Source organism: Leucoraja erinacea, chromosome 20 (assembly GCF_028641065.1).
Source record: "Leucoraja erinacea ecotype New England chromosome 20, Leri_hhj_1, whole genome shotgun sequence".
Classification (NCBI taxonomy): domain Eukaryota; kingdom Metazoa; phylum Chordata; class Chondrichthyes; order Rajiformes; family Rajidae; genus Leucoraja; species Leucoraja erinaceus.
The window spans coordinates 27,616,651-27,631,865 of record NC_073396.1 but is presented as its reverse complement, the minus strand read 5'-3'; positions in this window follow the sequence as shown (position 1 = coordinate 27,631,865).

The window sequence follows — 15,215 nt, the reverse complement described above, 5'->3', positions numbered from 1 at the left end:
CGATCACTGTAATCACCATTGCTACACACTAGGTAAACTTTTACAGAAGCCAATTAACCCACATACGTGTGCGTCTTTGGAGTGTGGGTGGAAACTGGAGAAAACCCACGCGGTCACAGGGAGAACGTACAAACCCCGTACAGACAGCACTCAACGAGCGGATCAAACCCGGGTCTCTGGGCTATAAGGCAGCAACTCTACCGCTGCACCACCGTGCTGTCTCTGTGTTTGACCTGTTGATTCGGATCATGCCTTGCACGAAGTACTGAAAGTGTAAAATGGGACTAAATTCCTGCATTCAGCCGAATTTGAGCGAATGTTCCCAATAGTTCCTGCTAATCGCTGCCGATGCTGACATTTCCTTCCAAGATTACATCATGGTCTTGCAAGCTGGTGTGGGAACACATCAGTTAATAAGACAATGTTTTTTAGAATGGTTACCTGCATGGTTTTCCCTAACATGATCATGCGTGCTTACCAGCCAACTGAGAGATTTTTAGTGTTTAAGAAGGAACTGTAGATGCTGGAAAATCGAAGGTACACAAAAATGCTGGAGAAACTCAGTGGGTGCAGCAGCATCTATGGAGCGAAGGAAATAGGCAACGTTTCGACCCGAAACTTTGCCTATTTCCTTCGCTCCATAGATGGTGCTGCACCCGCTGAGTTTCTCCAGCATTTTTGTGTACCTCTGAGAGATTTTTAGTGTTGAAAGTTAGCAAATGCAGCAGCCCCTTTTGCACATCAAGAGAGTCAAGAGTCAAGAGTCAAGAGTCAATTTAATTGTCATTTGGACCCCTTGAGGTCCAAACGAAATGCCGTTTCTGCAGCCATACATTACAAACAAATAGACCACAGACACAACATAACTTACATTTTACATAAACATCCATCACATTGCTGTGATGGAAGGCCAAAAAAAACATCGCAAGCTTCTACAAACCAGAAGGCCATGCAAACCAGGCAATCTGTTTATATATTAACGATAGACACAAAATGCTGGAGTAACTCAGTGGGTCAGGCGGCATCTCTGGAGAAAATGGATCAGGTCTGGATCCTATAATCAGTTTGAAGAAGGATCCCGACCTGAAGAACACCTATCCATTTTCTCCAGAGAAGTTGCCTGACCCGCTGAGTTCCTCCAGGTCCTTATTATTACGTATAATCTCTTATATTGTTGCCCGAAGATTAATATTAACCTGGACGTTTAAGATAACTCCGCTCTTCTTCAAAAGAGGGCCCCAGGTTATTTCATATTCTACTGTGAAGGCAGTTTGTTAGTTTAATATCTGAGAGGAAAGACTGCCCTCAAAACTGCGCCATCAGCTCGGATTTATTTGTGGTGAAGCAGCTGATCCGGGACTTAAAACCCACAAGTTTCTGAGTCAGCAAATGGCCAGTGGTTTATAATTATCTCATGTACAGATGTACAGTGAAATTTGTTTTTTGCACACCCAAGCACAATCCCGGATTAGTACAAAGTGCATAGAAACAGTCCACTGAGACCGCATGCAAGACTCGCCTGGATTTGTCGCCATTCTCAAAGTCCAGTCCGGTCCGCGTGCTTGGACTCCTGGAGCGGGGCCCGATCCAGGCGAGCCCCAGGCTGCTGTAGGGCCTTCAGCCGGTGCCTCCGTCCGGATCGTCTAGTGAACCGTCGTCCCTCTCCTCACCCGGCCGGCCGGCCACCTGCAACATTTTGTACCCCAGAAGTGTCTCCCGCAGTCGACCTCGAGAACCCGGAAGGTAAGATCCTGGTACACTCTCTTGCTCTCACGCCTGCCATCACCTCCTCCATCTCCCCACCCCTCTTCCCCTGTCTGACCCCAGCCCTCACCCCTGTCTCAAAGATCTTTACCCAGATCTATAATTGTAATAATTTCCTCTTATTTTGGAGAAATATGTCCATGAGTCTGTGTCGACCAGCGATCACCCGGAGCATTAGTTCTATCCTGCACACGGGTCAATTTGCAAACCCGCACATCTTTGGAGTGTGGGTGGAAACCGGAGCACCCGGGGAAAACCCACGTGGTCACAGGGAGAACGTACAAACTCTGTACAGACGGGACCCATAGTTAGTATGGAACCCGGGTCTCTGGTGCTGTAAGGCAGCAACTCTACCGCTGCACCACCGTGCCGCCCCTAGTTTCTGTATCTGCACGCTTTGTCTCTGCACCCTTTCCGCTGCTATATTACATTCCCTACAACGTTTCTGCTATTTCTCTGCCCTGTTTGCTTCACCTACTGTGAGAGTTACTTTCTTTCTTTCTGGTGCATGACTTCTTTTTTGCCCTTCAACAATCTATCCTGTGTGCCTCTGAGAAAACGAGCTCCACGCATGTTTTGAAGCTGAGTCACGGAGACTCATGGGGAAATATGTGCGTATCTACACTGGCGATCACTGGAACAACCTGTACCTTCTCACTAACTTGTAGAAACAGCTCTCGAATTAAAACCTTTTCCAGATTTGCCTTCGCATCAGTGATCCTGCAAAACAGAGGTGGGGGGAGCAGTGACATTTTAAAACCCATGAATATCGTGGATGAGTTGCGTTTTTATTATTTTTTGTCTATGTTTTTATGTAGTTTTTGTTATTTTTTGTTGGGTGGTGTGTGTGGGGGGGGGGGGGGGGGGGGGGGATGGGGGGGGGGGGAGCGGGTGGGAGGGAGGGGGTGACATCTCTCCCTCCACGGGAACCCGACCTTTTCTTTGTCGGGTCTCCGTTGTCGTTGGGGCTGCAACGAGGATCGGCCTCCAACAGGATGACCGGGGTTGGTGCCGACTACTCACCTCACCGTCATGGAGCTGGCCGGGTCAGAGCGGGTGGGAGCGGTGGTGGAGCGCTGCTGCTGCTGCGGCGGACCTCCGGAGATTTGGAGGCTGCAACTGCGGGTCTGGCGGACGCCGGCACCGGGAGCCCGCGGGTCAGGGCTCCTGCAGTTGCGGGGTTGAAGAGCTCCTGGAGCGGGGCCTTACAGCACCGCTCCGCGCCGGCTTGGAATGGCCGCGGGACTGTGCGAGCGCCCGCCGGGGGCTCTAACACCAAGACCCGGTGTGCGACCTTGCACCACCCGGCGTGGCTTTAATGGCTGCGGGACAATCGCCATCGCCAGCCGGGGGCTTTGACTTTGACTCTGACATCGGGGGGGGGGGGGGGGGAGTGCAGTGGAGAGATAAGTTTTTTTGGCCTTCCATCACAGCGATGTGATGGAGGTTTATGTAAATTATGTTGTGTCTTGGGTCTATTTGTTTTGTAATGTATGGCTGCAGAAACGGCATGTCGTTTGGACCTCAAGGGGTCCAAATGACAAATAAATTGAATTGAATTGAATTGAATTGAATTGAATTGAATTGAATCTTTGAGTTCAACATTGAGACCAGAGTTCTTGATTTATTTTTCCGCGCTGCTTATAGTCCCAGTGAGCATTGTGATGGTGTAATGTCCCTACCACTGCCTCAGCTCTTCTAATACCTCCTGATATTGCGGATGTTTGCACACTCTCCCTGTGACCGCGTGAGATTTCTCAGGGTGAAGTTTGAAGTTGAGTTTATTGCCACTTGTACCAAGGTATGGTCAAAGCTTTTGTTGCGTGCTAGTCAGTCAGCGGAAAGACAATGTACGATTACAATCGAGCCATCCACAGTGCTTCAGTTTTTGTCCCACATCCCAAGGACGTGCAGGTTTGTAGGTTAATTAGGTTCAGTAAATTGTTCCTGGTATGTAGGGTTTAAAATGATGTACGGGTGATCGCTGGTCGGCGCGGACTTGGTGGACCGAAGGGCCTGTTTCCACGCTGTATCTCAAAACTAAACTAAACTAAATATTCCCACCCAGTTCTGTGACTCAGTCACTCCTTGCAGCTTTCACATGCGTGGACATGTAAAGGAGACACAACCATTTGGACTTTGCCATCGGGTGAGAGTAGCGAGGTGTAGAGGAGGGTAATACTAGAACAGAGAGTGCAAAACAGCGATACAGAAAAACAATTCCAGCAGAGAGGAAGTAACTGGGATCTTTAGTTGCAGACTGATGTCAAACACATTCCAGAATATTTGTTTAAACTTTAGAGAAACAGGCCCTTCGGCCCACCGAGTCCCGAACTGTTCAGCAATCACCCCGTACACTCGCACTATCCTACACACTAGAGACAATTGACAATTTTTTTTAACCAAAGCCAATTAACCTACAAACCTGCACGTCTTTGGAGTGTGGGCGGAGACCGGAGCAACCAGAGAAAACCCACCCGATCACAGGGAGAACGTGCAAACTCCGTGCAGACAGCACCCGTAGTCAGGATTGAATCTGGGCCTCTGGCACTGTGAAAGGCAGCAACTCTACGCCTGCGCCTCAGTGCTACTGTTTAAAATTAGATTGTACAGCAAGAACTGTTAGGCAGGTTTGTGAAGCCTGATGGTATCAGGTACGGCCCAGTGGCTCGTGTTCTTACCTCTGAGCAAGGAAGCGATGGGTTCGTGTCCTGCACAAGTCTCGAGTGCAAGATCGAAGTTTGGTGCTGCGGTCCCGGCCGAATGATACCCGTTGGAAGGGCAATCTTTTACATGCGGTTAAAAAAAACCAATCGCTGGAGTAACTGTAAACCCGCACCTGGAGTTCCATTTACATGATGTTCTCCCAGGTGGAGTTAAGTGACACCAATTCACCATTACCAAGAAGAAACCATGATTTCCCTGTTCAATACTTACTCCTTCTCCAATACTTACCTCGTGTTCAATACTTTTTGGCGAGACAGGCAGGTTGAGTAAAACAACTTTTATTTGGAATTAACAAACAAAAGGCAGTACTCGAAAACTGCGAGCTCGGCGAGCGACGTGTCCAAATCCGCCTTTGGGGCCGTGCGAATACCCAGCAACACCCAAGGCAACTGATCAACCCAGTCCAGGCCCGTAAGCCGTGTCTTCAGCGCGAACTTCAAATGCCGATGGAAGCGCTCCACCAACCCGTTGGCCTGAGGGTGATAGGCGGTGGTGTGATGCAGCTGTGTCCCATACAGCTGTGCCAAAGCCGACCACAAAGCTGTAGTAAACTGAGCCCCATGGTCAGTGGAGATGTCCGCAGGCAGGCACACCAAAACGAGCTATCCAGTGGGCCGCGAGAGCCCGAGCACAAGACGCGGCGGAGGTGTCAGCGAGTGGGCAGGTGGGTGGCACCGTGAGACGTCGGCAGCGGACTCACCAAATCGACATGTATGTGCTGGAAACAGCAGGGGGGAGCCATGAAATCCTGCTGTTGCGCCCGCACATGCCACCGTATTTTCGAAGTCGGACAGGGAATACAGGCCCAGGCCCAGGCCCAGGCCGCAGCCTGTTTACGGAGGCCCAGCTAGACAAACTTGTCCACCACCAATGCAGAAGTCACCCTGACGGAAAGGATGGGCCAGACCGTGGACAGCGTCGAAAACACGCCGCCGCAGTCACAGACACACGGCCGGGACCTCAGGGCGAGACAAAGTGTCCAGGGCCAGGTTCAGCTTGGCTGCCACATGCTAAACGCGGTGGTGAACTCGAGCATCTCACTCATGAGCGCAGACGGCTTGCGATCGCCGAGGCCGCCCATATGCAGAAGGCGGGCTGTGTGATCACGGCGACTGAGGCCCCCGTATTTGCCGAACGCGGGCGGATTCTGCAGGTTAGGCAACAATCGGGTGGCAGTCTCCTGACTGAGCGCCCCAACCACGTTAAAGAAGCGGGTGGCGACGGCGACGATGTTGCGGAGCTCAAATTGGGCCTCAATGTGGATGAACCACACTTGAGGCTGCACCGCCCAGAAAACGGGCAGTTTCAGGGCCACCGCGTTTTGCTGAGCGTTTTCGGCATCGAGGTTTTCGGCGGAGTTCGTGGTCGGGATCCGAAATCACGATCGGACCAGCGGGGTCACCACTTTGGCAAGACAGGCAGGTTGAGTAAAACAAATTTTTATTTGAAATTAACAAACAAAAGGTAACCGCGTGCTGGGTCAGCTAAATATATAATCGCCCCTGCTACACGGGAGGAGCGCTGTCGACTGAGCAACAAAAGCCCACAAAAACACACTCGCGATCACGTGATGGCTCCAGCCAATAGCAAGGGTTCGCATTTCCCCAAGCTACCACTAGGTGCCGCTACAGCTTACCCCTTAATCAATAATAATAATAATAATAATAATAAATTTATTTATAGAGCACTTTAAAAACAAACATAGCTGCAACAAAGTGCTGTACATCACTAATCATTGACAAAAAAGTTAATACACACCAAAAATAACAATCAAAAGAAATAGTAGGAAAAGACATGTAAAATAAAGAAACATCAAAAACACCACAAACAGAAGCAAAGCCTCAGGCATGGTCAAAAGCCAGGGAGTACAAATGCGTTTTAACACTGGATTTGAAGATGGACAGTGAGGGGGCCTGTCTGATGTGCAACGGCAGGGTGTTCCAGAGTGCCGGAGCAGCAACAGAGAAGGCTCTATCCCCTCTGAGCCTCCGACTAGACCTTGGTACCTCCAGGAGCAGCTGACCAGCTGACCTGAGGGACCGGGCAGGAGCGTATGGGTGGAGCAGCTCAGAGAGGTAAGGCGGGGCGAGCCCATTCAGAGATTTAAAAACAAATAACAGTATCTTAAAATGAACCCGAAAGTGCACCGGGAGCCAGTGTAGGGAGGCCAGAATTGGCAATATGTGCTCCCTCTTTCGAGTCCCTGTTAAAAGGCGAGCAGCAGCAATACTAGCACCTTGTTCAAATCTTACACCTTCTCCAACATTTACCCCATGGTCAACACTTACCCCTTGTTCAACTTTGCTGAAAACTTTAATGACCTGGTCATTATCACCCTGTCAACATAGACACAAGAAACTGCGGCTGCTGGAATCTTACATGGAACACAAAGTGCTGGAGTAACTCAGTGGGTTAGACAGCATCTGTGGAGAACAGGCCCCAGGCAGCTCGCTGAGCTCAAAATAGCTGCTCTGTTTCCTCCCTTACAATATTAAATGGATTGTAAATACTGTAAGTACTTTGTCAGTGACAAACTATGCTGGGATATTCTGAAAGAAACGAAATCAATTCAAGCGTTACTATTTTATGCCCTTTAGCTAAAAAATGTTCAGAGCAACCACAAAATACACAAGAGACTAGATACAAGGAACTGCAGCTGGTAGGTTACACAGAAAAGCTGGAGAAACTCAGCGGGTGCAGCAGCATCTATGGAGCGAAGGAAATAGGCAACGTTTCGGGCCGAAACCCTTCTTCAGACGTCTGAAGAAGGGTTTCGGCCCGAAACGTTGCCTATTTCCTTCGCTCCATAGATGCTGCTGCACCCGCTGAGTTTCTCCAGCTTTTCTGTGTAACCTTCGATTCTCCAGCATCTGCAGTTCCCTCTTTAACACTGCAGCTGGTAGAGCTGCCGCCTCACAACACCAGAGACCCAGGTTCGAAGCTGACCTTGGGTGCTGTCTGTGTGGAATTTGCACGTTCTCCCTGTGACGGCGTGGGTTTCCTCTGTGTGCTTCCGTTTCCTACCACATTCCAAAGACGTGCAGTAGAGATTCTTCCGACTTTGCAATACGTCACAGTGTAATGAAAAACCATGACTTCAGCAGTGAACTCAGTCACTGTACCTAAACACATAACACACTGCGCTCTAGCTCACCGCATTTCATGTGTCACGGGGCGACAGCTATTTATGCAGCTACTTTCAACAGCAGAACCATCTGTACTTTCTCTCCCCACGTCACCTTTACTTGTGTATCTCTTTTCCTGTCAGAAATCAATGGTGCGGACTCTAGTACAGTGAACAGACGAATCAAGAGAGTCAAGAATGTTTAATTTTATATGTCCCAGATAGAACAATAACATTCTTGCAGCAGCACAACAGAATATGTAATCATAGTGCTCTTTAAATAATATAATAAAGTGTGTATATACATATTCACCATGTGTATATACACATACACACAGTCAAGTGGACCCACGTACAGTTATTCAGCACAGAAACAGGGCAGAATTTTTAATTTACATATGGCCCAGTAGATCTACATGCCTGCTTTTGTTCCTCCTCTCTGGTTACTTCATCACAGTCTGTTCCATTCTAGATTCAGAGTCATGAAAACCCTTCCCTTCGGCCCACTGAATCCATGCTGAACACATAGCACCCATTTGCATTAATCCTACATCAATCCAAGTTAATTCTCTCCACGTTCCCATCACGTGGCCCAGGTTCACCCATTCACACATTCAGAGCAATTTACAGCAGAACATTGAACAGTACAGCACATGAGCAGGCCCTTTAGCCAAACACAATGCCAAGTTAAATTGATCTCATCTGCTTGTACATAATCCATATCCCTCTATTCTTTCCATTTCAAAGTACTTATCTAAAAGTCTCTTAAATGCCACTATGGTATCTGCCTCCACCACCTCCCCTGGCAATGCATTCCAGGCCTCCACCACTGTGTAAAAAAACTTGCCCCGCATATCTCCATTAAACTTTCCCCCTCTCATCTAATGCTCTGCCCTCTGGTGTTGCATATTCCCACCCTGGAAAACAGGTTCTGACTGTCTACCCTCTCTAATCCATGTCGTTGCGATGTGAGAGGAAACTGGAGTAGAGCTGCTGCCTCACAGATCCAGAGACCCATGTTCGATCTTGACCTTGGGTGCTGTCTTTGTGGAGTCTGCACTTTCTCCCTGTGACGGCGTGGGTTTCCTCTGGGTGCTCCTGCTTCATCCGACATCGCAAAGACGTGCAGGTTTGTAAACTAATTGGCTTCTGCAAGTGGCTCCAAAAGTGGGATTATATAGAACTAGTGTGATCAGGTGATCGATGGTTGGCATAGACTCAATGGGCCAAAGGGCCTGCTGCCATGCTGTATCTTTTAATCAATGAAGTATGAAGAAACTTACACAGCCACAGGGAGAATGCACAATCTCCGTAAAGACAGCACCTGAGGGCAGAATTGAACCAGGGTCGCTGGAGCTGTGAGGCAGCAGTTTTACCAGCTATATTGTTGAACCTCAGTCTTATCCTATAAATCCATCTCTCCCTTTGACCTCCATTATTCTCCGTGGTGGTGAACTTCACATTATCACTGATTTCTAAGTAAAGGAATTCAATGTTGGACTTGTTAGATACAATCTTGTGTTGTATGGTGCAGTGTTTTGCTCACTATTGAAACGAGCTCTATGTTTACCTTCCCAAACCTTTTAAAGATCAGTGACTGGTACCCCCATACTTTTAAATTTAGTTTAGTTTAGAGATACAGCGTGTAAACAGGCCCTTTGGCCCACCAAGTCCGTGTCGCCTCTACTTCCTGAGAAAATTACGGAGAGTCGGTTTGTCAAGGAGGACTCTCTCTAACTTCTACAGGTGCACGGTAGAGAGCATGCTGACCGGTTGCATCGTGGCTTGGTTGGGCAACCTGAGCGCCCTGGAGAGGAAAAGACTACAAAAAGTAGTAAACACTGACCAGTCCATCATTGCCTCTGACCTTCCTTCCATCGAGGGGATTTATCGCAGTCGCTGCCTCAAAAAGGCTGGCAGTATCATCAAAGACCCACAACATCTTGACCACACACTCATCTCCCCGCTACCTTCAGGTAGAAGGTACAGGAGCCTGAAGACTGCAACAACCATGTTCAGGAATAGCTACTTCCCCACAGCCATCAGGCCATTAAACCTGGCTTGGACAAAACTTTCATTATTAATAACCCAATTATCTGTTATTTGCACTTTATCATTTTATTTATTCATGTGTGTATATATTTATATAATGGTATATGGACACATTGATCTGTTTTGTAGTAAATGCCTACTAAGTTCTGTGTGCTGAAGCAAAGCAAGAATTTCATTGTCCTATCAAGGACACATGAAAATAAACTCACTTGAACTTGAACTTGAACTTGAATTCGACTAGCGAGCACCCTGTACACTAGCACTATCCTACACACTAGAGGACAATTTATAATTTTTACCAAAGCCAATTAACCTACAAACCTGAACGCCTCTGGAGTGTAGGAGGAAACCAGAGCACCCAGAAAAAACAAACACTGTCAAAGGGAGAACGTACAAACTCAAGTCAAGTCAAGTCAAGTCAAGTTTATTTGTCACATACACATACTAGATGTGCAGTGAAATGAAAGTGGCAATGCTCACGGACTTTTGTGCAAAAGACAAACAACCAAACAAATTATAAACACAATCATAACACACATATTCTTTTACATAATAAATAATGGAAGGAAAAACGTTCAGTAGAGTTGGTCCCTGGTGAGATAGGCGTTTACAGTCCGAATGGCCTCTGGGAAGAAACTCCTTCTCAACCTCTCCGTTCTCACCGCATGGCAACGGAGGCGTTTGCCTGACCGTAGCAGCTGGAACAGTCCATTGCAGGGGTGGAAGGGGTCTCTCATGATATTGTTGGCTCTGGAGTTGTACCTCCTGATGTATAGTTCCTGCAGGGGGGCAAGTGAAGTTCCCATAGTGCGTTCGGCCGAACGCACTACTCTCTGCAGAGCCTTTTTGTCCTTGGCAGAGCAATTCCCAAACCAGATGGTAATGTTCCTGGACAAGAAGCTTTCCACCGCCGCTGCATAGAAGTACTGGAGGATCCTCGGAGACACTCTGAATTTCCTCAATTGCCTGAGGTGGTAAAGGCGCTGCCTTGCCTTACTCACGAGTGCTGAGGCGTGTGATGCCCATGTCATATCCTCGGAGATGTGGACTCCCAGATATTTAAAACAGTTCACCCTATCCACAGGATCCCCATTTATCCTCAATGGAGTGTACGCCCTCGGATGATGTGCCCTCCTAAAGTCCATGATCAGCTCCTTCGTTTTTTTGATGTTCAAGAGGAGGCTGTTATCCTGGCACCAGATTGCTAGACCAGCCACCTCCTCCCGGTAGGCCCTCTCATCGTTGTCTGAGATCAGGCCCACCACCACAGTGTCATCAGCAAACGGAATTAATGAGTTGGAGCTGAACCTAGTCACACAGTCATGTGTGTACAGGGAGTACAATAGGGAGCTGAGGACGCAACCCTGGGGCGATCCTGTGCTCAGGGTGAGGGACTTCAATGTATTCCCTCCCATCTTGACTACCTGGGGCCTGGCGGTGAGAAAGTCCAGGACCCAGGCACACAGGGAGGTGTTGAGCCCCAATTCCATTAGCTTCCCGACCAACTCCACACAGACAACACCCGTAGTCAGGATTGAACCCGGGTCTCTGGCATTGTAAGGCAGCAACTCTACCGCTACGCCACCATGCCACCCCAGACCTTTTCTATAACTTTCAGTCTCTCTACCTCATTGCAGAATCAGTTGTAGTTTCATTCTTAAGGTTGTATATCCTTTTCAAATAGCATGAATCCCTGGACATTAAAAATACCAGTCTCACCCTCCACTCCCTCTTCTCCCCTCACCCATCAGGCAAGAGGTACAGAAGTTTGAAAGTGCATACCTCCAGATTCAGGGACAGATACTGCCCAGCTGTAATCAAGCAACTGAATGGTGCTCTCATCAGCTAAAGTGCAGTCTTGAACTCCCATCTACCTCAACAGAAACCTTTGAACTTTCTCTAAATCGGACTTTATCGGACTTCAATGTTATATCTTGGACCAAATGTCGTACCCTTTATGCTTCATCTGTGCGCTGTCATCAGTTTAATTGTAATCAAAAGCTTTTCACTATTCCTCGGTACACATGAATCATGAAATCATGTACAGTCTTTACTTTAACTGGATAGCACGTAATCAAAAGCTTTTCACTGTACCTCGGTACATATTGGTATCATAAACTAAAATAAAAGCAGAAATATATTGGACAGTGACATCTGATGTGTTGCATTAGTTACTTTATTTGTGGGTATTTACTTCTGTAAGTGAAACAGTGGTTTACTTAAACACCGTAATGAAGTGTTAGAGCATAGACCATAAGACACTGAAGCAGAATTAGGTCATTTGGCCCATTCATGCCTTTCGATCATGGCTGAGCTATTTTCCCCTCCCAACCCCATTCTCCTGCCTTTTGTCTCACACCTGTTTTTTAATCTCCAACCTTTGTCCGACCATCTGCCTATCAAATCCCCCCCCCCCCCCCTCCCTCGCCTGTGTTCACCTATTACCTGCCAGGCTTTGTCCTGCCCTTCCAGCTCCCCCCCCCCACGCACACCTTCTTCTATAAGAAGAAGGGTCCCGACCCGAAACATCACCCATCCTTTTTCTCCAGAGATGCTTCCTGACCTGCTGAGTTACTCCAGTACTTTTTGGTCAACCTACATCTGTGATTTGTGCATTATTTTTTATAAAAAATAGAATGATTGAGTGTTCATTTTCTTTCATTTTAAATATTAATAATTTGCAGTTTAATGCAACAATGCCCACTACGGATGCAAATTGGAAGCGCTATTACTGAGCATCAGAAAATCAGATTTTGTGAACATAAACTTTTTTAAAAGGCGAGGCAAACAATTGGGCTGCAGCCACTTTACAGCCGCATTGAGGGGACTCACCATGGAGTGGACGTGCGTTCAGTTTTATTTAGCAGCTCAGAGAGCCGTGACCCTCTCGCTTCCTGGGTCTGGCAGAGGCTGAGTGAGGCACTACACTTCCTGGATTTATAGTCCCTTCCCCTGCCGCCAGCGGGGGCAGCAGAGAGAATGGGGAATTATTTTTAAACATTAATATCCCTCTGATTTTTTATCGATGGGAAAAATCCTCTGGTCCCGGAAGGCAGAGGTGAGCTCTGAGCGAGGTGGCCAAAAATGACAGCCGTTGGTAGCGGCGTTCTCTCGGAAACCGTTGCACAGTGGGCCAAAAGCGGTCAAGATCAGACTTTTAGTAATATAGATTATAAAGGATGAGGTTACAGAGTACTTAGAAGTTCATGATAAAATATAGTCAGTATGGCTTTGTGAAGGGGGGTCTTGCTGAACAAATATGTTGGAATTCTTTGAAGAAGTAAATAGCTGGACAGACAAAGGAGAGTCAGTAGATGTTGTTACCATCAACAACACCACAGTCACATCTGCAGAGCCTTTAATTTCCTTGGAACCATCATCTCCAAGAACCTGAAATGGGGAGCCACCATCGACTCCACGTTCGAAAAGGCCCAACAGAGGATGTACTTCCTGCGGCAGCTGAGGAAACACAATCTGCCACATTCAATGATGGTCCAATTCTATACTGCCATTGTAGAGTCTGTCCTCACCTTCTCCATCATGGTATGGTTTGGCTCAGCCACCAAGCACGACATCCGGAGGCTGCAGCGAATCGTCCGATCAGCTGAGAAGGTTGTTGGCTGCAACCTTCCCCCCATTGACGAACTGTACACTGCAAGGGCCAGGAAGTGAGCGGGTAATATCATCTCTGACCCCTCTCACCCTGGCCACAAACTCTTTGAAGCACTTCCCTCTGGAAGGCGACTCCGGACTGTCAAAGCCGCCACAGCCAGACATAAAAACAGCTTTTTTCCACAAGTAGTAGCTCTACTCAATAACCAAAAGTCTGTAGCCTCCTTTTGCTCTGGTATTTTATTTCATTCACATGTTCAAACTATAATGTTTTATTATTAATGTTTAATGTTTTATATGTCATTCTTAATTGTTACTGTATGTCGTGTTGTTACTTGCGAGCGGAGCACCAAAGCAAATTCCTTGTATGTGTACATACTTGGCCAATAAACTTATTCAGTCATTCATTCGTTGTTTACCTAGATTTTCAGAAAGCCTTTGATAAGGTGTCACATGGGAGGCTGCTAAGGAAGATGAGAGCCCATGGTATCAAAGGGCAGATACTAACATGGATAGCAGGTTGACTGGATGGCAGAAGAGAAAGAGTGGCAATAAAGTGGGCTTTTTCTGGTTGGCTGCTAGTGACTAGCGGAGTTCCGCAGGGGTCGGTGCTGGGGCCGCTACTCTTCACGTTCTATATTAATGATTTGGATGAGGGTATTGAAGGCTTTGTAGCCAAGTTTGCGGATGATATGAAAATAGGTAGAGGGGCAGGAATAGGTGAGGAAGGAAATTCTTGCTATTGAAGGATGGCAGCGTAGATTCACGAGGTTAATTCCCGGGATTGGGGGACTGTCATATGTTGAAAGAATGGAGCGACTGGGCTTATATACACTGTAATTTAGAAGGATGAGAGGGAAACTTATTGAAACATATAAGATTATTAAGGGATTGAAGACGCTAGAGACAGGAAACGTGGTCCCGATGTTGGGGGAGTCCAGAACCAGGAGCCACAGTTTAAGGATAAGGGGTTGGCCATTTAGAACGGAGAGGACGAAACACTTTTTTACCCAACTAGTTGTGAATCTGTGGAATTCTCTGCCGCAGAAGGTTCAAGAGAGAGTTAGAGAGAGCTCTTAAAGATAGCGGTCTCAAGGGATATGATGAGAAGGCAGGAACGGGCTACTGATAAGGATGATCAGCCATGATGGTCACAGTGAATGGCGGTGCCGGCTGGAAGGGCCGAATGGCCTACTCCTGCACCTATTGTCTGTTGGCAGGTAGTGCAGAAAAAGCAGTGACTCTGCAGAAGGACTTGCACTGGTTAGGAGAGCGGTCAGAGAAGTGGCCGACAAAATATTGTGTAGCAAAGTGTAGAGTAATGCATTTTGGTAGTAGGAATATAGCTAAATGCGGACTGAAACCAGAAATCAGAGGTGCAAAGGGACTTGGGAGTGCTTCCCAAAAAGTTAATCTGCAAGTCAAATCGGTAGTAAAGAAAGCAAGCGTTTATTTCGAGAGGGCTTGTATACGAAAACAGGGATGTAATGCTGAATCTCTATAAGGAGCTGGTCAGGCCGCATTTAGAATATTGTGAGCAATTTTGGGCACCATATCTGAGGATGTGCTGGCTCTGGAGAGGGTCCAGAGGAGGTTTACAAGAATGATCCCAGGAATGAGTGGATTAACATATGATGAGTGTTTGACGGCACTGGGCCTGTATTCGCTGGAGTTTAGAAGAATGAGGGGGGACTTCATTGAAATGTACAGAATAGTGAATGAGTGGATATGGAGAGGATGTTTCTGCTAGTGGGAGAGTCTAGAGGTCATAGCCTCAGCTTTAAAGGACGTTCTTTTAGAAAGGAGATGAGGAATTTCTTTAATCACAGGGTGGTGAATCTGTGGAATTATTTGGCACAGAAGACTGTGGAGGATGTCAGTGGATATTTTTAAGGCAGAGATAGATAGACTGTTGAATAGTACGGGTGTCAGTTGT